The sequence below is a fragment of the Nanorana parkeri genome, unplaced genomic scaffold (assembly GCF_000935625.1).
Source record: "Nanorana parkeri isolate BGI_ZX_2015 unplaced genomic scaffold, ASM93562v1 scaffold466, whole genome shotgun sequence".
In the NCBI taxonomy this organism is placed as follows: domain Eukaryota; kingdom Metazoa; phylum Chordata; class Amphibia; order Anura; family Dicroglossidae; genus Nanorana; species Nanorana parkeri.
Genome location: NW_017306734.1, coordinates 143,954 through 149,849, shown reverse-complemented (window position 1 = coordinate 149,849; position 5,896 = coordinate 143,954).

The window sequence follows — 5,896 nt, the reverse complement described above, 5'->3', positions numbered from 1 at the left end:
GAAGCTGGTACGAGTCAGAGAATTCAGAGTAGAATATAGAATTGACACCTGTTTAGGTCCTCCTGGTGCATAGAGGCAGATGTGCTCGAAGTTGGTAAGCGGGTTATTTAAATGTCTACGCGCCTGCATAGAGGATACCCAGTGTTGTAGTTGAATAAACCTAAACATTTCTGCATCAGGAATCTGTTTATGTGCTTTAAGGTAAGACCAGGTGGGTAGGTTAGAGGAGCGATAAAAATCGTACAGTCTCGTGAAGCCATTGTCGGTCCACCACTTAAACATTGTCGGGTTTATAAATGCTGGGATAAATAATGGTTAGGAAAATAAGGGGAGAAGGGGTAAATACAGTGATATCAGACGTGAGGAGTATTTCAATGAGTCCCACACTTTCAGGGCATGTTTCAATAGAGGACTAAGAGAGTGGGGTCTATCCACTGCTGGCAACCAGTGCTTGTAGAGGAATTGGGGAGCAGTTGGGGATTTCTAACATGGTCCATAGTGGGACATTAGTTGCTCGGTGGATAGTAATTAGGGGGAGCAATTGGGATGCTTGGTAGTAAAGAAGGATGTTCGGTAGGCCTATGCTCCCTTCTCGCTTGTGTTTATATAGGGTGGACCTTGGGGCCCTTGGGCGTAGTGGGTGCCATATAAAGGTTAAGACGTTCCTTTGGAAGGTTCGAAGATAAAGGGTGGGACTGCTATCGGCAACACTCTAAAATAGTACAGTAGCTTAGGAAGTATGGTCATCTTGACCGCAGCAACCCTTCCAAACCAAGATAGTTTATGGTGTACCCAGGTGTCCATCAGAGTTTTAAGTTGTCTAATCAAGGGTAGATAGTTATTTATATACAGTGTGGCATACGAGGGAGAAATATTAACTCCTAGATATCTCAAATACTTCTGTTCCCAAGTGAACGCAAAATTCTCACGGAGACTATCATAGACCTGCTGTTAAAGGGATATATTCATGGCCGCTGATTTTTTCCAGTTAACCATCAGGCCAGAAATATCAGAGAAGAGGTCCAAGATTTGCAATAGGTTGGGAACTGAAGTATAAGGTTGGGTACTGGTCAGGATGACGTCGTCTGCAAACAAGCTAGTTTTGTATTCCACCCCTGCTACCTCAATTCCCTTCACATTTGGGTTCGAGCGAATCATATAGGCTAAAGGCTCTATGGCCAGGGCAAATAGGATTGGTGACAGAGGGCATCCCTGTCGTGTGCCTTTACTAATTGGGAAGGTCCCAGAGACATGTCCCGAATATTTTACATGGGCGGTGGGGTTTTTGTATAAGGCTCGGAGCCAGGAAAGAAACGGACCATCAAGTCCCCATTTGAGTAATATATACCGGAGGTAATCCCAGGAGACTGAGTCAAATGCCCGTTGGATGTCAAGGGACAGTAAAAATCCCGGAATGTTCCTAGTCCTGAGTGTATGAATTAAGTGAATGATTTTTCTAACATTATCTCCCGCCTGCCGCAATGGGATAAACCCAACTTGGTCCTTATGGACCAGTGCAGGTAGGAATGCATTAAACCTTGTAGACAAGATCTTCGTTAGTATTTTAAGATCCACATTTAGAAGGGATATAGGCCTATAGTTATCAGGGTCTACAGGGTCTTTATCTGGTTTAGATACCAATGAGCTAAAATGGGTGCCAGCTTTTTGTAGTAGAGGGTTGAAAACCCATCTGGGCCAGGAGCTTTAGAGATTTTAAGGGATTTAATTGTAGTCAGTACTTCCTCCTCTGTTATTTCTAGATGAAGGTTATCAGGTGATTTTTGGGAAATTGTAGGGAATGGCAGGTCACAGAGTAGCTCGTCTGCCTTTAGTTCGTCAAAGGAACCAGAGTTAGAGTAGAGCTTAGTTAAATTGTCTTGGAACAAGTGAAGGATGTTGTTTGGGTTTGCCGTTATATGTCCCTGTGGGGTACGAAGTCTTAGGGGTGCATACCTGTGAGGGAGCGTATTCAGTTTTCTAGCTAGCATGGAGCCTGGTTTATTTGATCTGGAGTAGAATTTGTGTTTAGACCATCTAAGGAGCTTCTCAGAATGCTGATCTAGTAGGAGATTTAATTCCGTTTTAACGGTATTCAACTGTGTCATCAATCAGTTATCCTGCTTAGCCTTCAGGCGGGCAGTGAGTTCCTCCAATTTGGTATACAATTCGCTGACCTTCCTATTCCTCTCTCTTTTCCTCCGTGTGGCTATCTCTATCAGCTGACCTCTCATGGTGGCTTTATAGGCCATCCACAGAATAACAGGGGAGTCCACCGAGCCATCATTCAAGGAGAAAAAAATTGTCTGGCATGGGTCTCAATTTGTTGTAGGAGGACCTCTGATGACAGTATGCTATCATTCACGCACCATAGATAACGCGTTGGTCTAGACGCTTCCAAGCGGAACCGTACAGCATTAGCCGCATGGTCAGACCAAGGCACGGGTTTGATTCGTGCGGAAAGGAAGGAAGGGATACTGCGTTGTAGTGTGAACACATGGTCTATCCTGCAAAACGATTGGTGGGGGTTGGAAAAGAATGTATAGTCTTTGGAGGTTGGGTTCAGTTCCCTCCACACATCTACTAGGGAATGGTCATTTAATAATGTGAGGAAGTTGGAGTTCTGCAATGGTAGTGGCGAGGAGTTATCAGCAGTGGTAGATTTGGTTTTTTCGTTAGCTGGATAGAGGACTAGGTTAGTATCCCCGGCTAAGACGAGGATACCTTTACTATGGTGAGTGACGACTTTTAGTAAGTGGGAGAGAAATCGGAGTTGGAGAGTATTAGGGCAATAATAAGTAACTATCGTTATGTCAACATCATATAGCGTCCCAATCAGTATCACATAACGTCCAGTGGGGTCTGTAATTTGTTTATCACACACGAAAGGTAAGTTTTTCCTGATTGCTATCAGTACTCCTCTCTTTTTTTTCTGAGAAGTTGGCACAATAGAATGTAGGGAATCGCTTATGTAAATACTTAGGACAGGAAGAGATGGAATATCTGGTCTCCTGTAAGCAGATAATATCAGCATGGCAGGAGGAGTAGGAGAATGCTTTGTTTTTCGTTTGTGTGGCGAATTCAGCCCCTGGACGTTATGGGAGAACACATTAAAGCTTGCAGCCATGATTGACGAGTATGGACATTAGGTGACTGAGGTAACCCTGGGCGGTAACCCTATGTGTAAAATAACTCACGAGTGACCTGTGGATGAGCGACCAAGGTATTGTAGTCTTGACCACCGATGGACCGAAAGGAGGGGAGAAGAATCTAGGGAAAAGAAAGAGAACAAATGCCCAACAGTGGGCAAGGTGAGCACAGAATAGAAATAACATGTATCTCAGTAAACTGTCCCTAAGGACAAGTGTCGCAGATAGCGAGGTGGGAAAATCCAGCCTCCTATCTACTGTTCTCGAGGGGGGGCACTGATCACCCGGTCCCCCAAGAGAGCTCAATATGCTGTTAACGTATGAACTTAACACCAGGAACGGCAACGTGCAAATGGCAATTAACGCTGGCTTTAATATTATAGATAACATTAGGTAACCGGTCGGAGCACCGTTGTGCATGTCCTCAGCCGAGGGTCAAAGAAATAATCAACTGGGTGCATAACCTGGGTGTCATTTTAACCAAGAACCTCATGGAACGTATGTCAGTCAACAGATGGTAGACATGTTGTCTCCAGCAGGAAGCAGAACATCGAGGTTCCGGACAGTATTTCAGGTAGGGTCATGGAGTGGGGTGGTCACCCTCTGATTTCCAGGCTTGCGTGGTTGGGAGCGTCGGGATCTCTCCCAGATGGGGCTTGGAGGCAAACGTCTCGGGTTCTGTGATGATTGTGATGGTTCCTTCCGTGATGGTGTCATCAGCTCAAGATCCTGGAGCGCCTTCCTCAGTTCGTCTGGTGAAGTGGGTGAGTAAGACCGGTCGTTGTGCGAAAATAGAAGCCTGAAGGGGAATCCCCAGCGGTAGGCAATTACATTATTTTTAAGAACCTCCAGATAAGGCCTCAATGCCCTCCTACGTTGGTGGTATGGTGGTAGGCGAGAGGTCAGCGAATACCTGGAGCGCATGTCCTTGGAAGTGTAGGTCTTTCTTATTTCTGGTAGCATGCAGTACAGCCTCTTTTGTGCGGTAAAAGGTGAATTTCACAATTATGTCTCTTGGAGGGCCATCCGGCCGTTTAGGGGTTAGAGCTCTATGGATACGGTCAAACTCCAAGCGGTCAATCAGAGTGGACGGGATAAGCTCCTGAAGCAATGCAGTAATCATGGATTGTAAGTCTACCACTGACTCTGGTAGCCCACGGAAGTGGAGGTTGCCGCGGCGGGCCCTGTTCTCCATGCCTTCCACCTTATCCATAATGGCTATCAGATCAGTATTGAACGAGTCTAGATCTTGTTCGTGAGATTCAACCACGGAGACGACATCATCCATCTTTTTCTCCAGAAGCTCTGTACGCCTACCTATTTCTCTGATTTCTTTGGTCAGGGCTTCAGTAAGTTTCTCAGAGGTCGCCATCAGTTCCTTATGTAGCATGGCTTGGATTTTTTGTGGAAGGCTTGCATCTCTAGAATCATCCTGATCTTGCCCCTGTGTCATGGGGAGACTGTCTAGGGATGAGGAGTCCTGCATGTCTGGGAGGAGGAGCGGTGATGCAGAGTGCTCCGGTGTGCCTCGTGCGGCCGCCATCTTGGGTTGTCCCCGTCTCTGCGGCTGCAGCTTCCGAGCGTCCTTCTGCCGCTTACTCTGCCTCCTCATACCCCCTCACAAGGTACCTGGTATCAGGGACGAAGGGCAGATGTTCCGGTGGATGAGGAGTCCTGCATGTCTGGGAGGAGGAGCGGTGATGCAGAGTGCTCCGGTGTGCCTCGTGCGGCCGCCATCTTGGGTTGTCCCCGTCTCTGCGGCTGCAGCTTCCGAGCGTCCTTCTGCCGCTTACTCTGCCTCCTCATACCCCCTCACAAGGTACCTGGTATCAGGGACGAAGGGCAGATGTTCCGGTTGCCGTTCAGGGTGCTTTTGTTGGCTATAGTTAGCTCTCGTGTTCGGGTGTTGCGGAGCTCCGTCAGCCGCGGCCATCTTCCTCGGCAGCTCGCCACGCCTCTGCACATTAGGGCAGTCCTACCATACATGGCTGTAAGTTCCTGGAAAGGGGCAGCATTAGAAAGAAGTTGTAGGGTAATTTGTGAACAACCTCGAGATGCAGAATGGGTTCAAGTACCAATGAAGCAAGAGTTTATAGTTGGCTTTGACAACCAGGACATTGCTGGAGCTTTTAGAGACTGCTGCCCACAGTTTCAAACCTCCAGCGTCACCAATGTATGGATTTCTTGTTCCCATTTTGGGATGGAAGTCATTAAGGGTGTTGATATAGACTCAGGATATTAGGCCAGGTGTGAGCAGGTTGATCCTGCATTTCTGTTCGAGGATAGTGGAGTTACAGGGGTCTCCGAATGTTTAATGATTGAGGAAAAGCTTAATTTGGAGATAGGAGATAATTCCTGAGATAGAGGGGGTGATTTACTAACCTAAACACACACACACACCAGGTGTGTGTGATTTTCACACAGCAAAACGTATTTATCAACCAAAAAGTCTCTAAAAGCATATTTCCACTAATGCCATATATGGAAAAATCATGCACATGATGCATATATAATGCTGCTTCACAGTTTAGACAAAAATGGTTAGCTCATGCATTTACATTCCTGCATTCATCAACGCAAGCAACATAACATAGAGCTAATTTACACCACATTACCTTCAATTCATTGCAGGGCTTTGCACAACACACCTGCTGGGTGTGTACACACTACAAAGGTGTTTCGATTCCTCCCATAGATCATGCTGGGAGGGAACACACTACAGAGGTGTATACACGTTCGTGGTGTGTTTA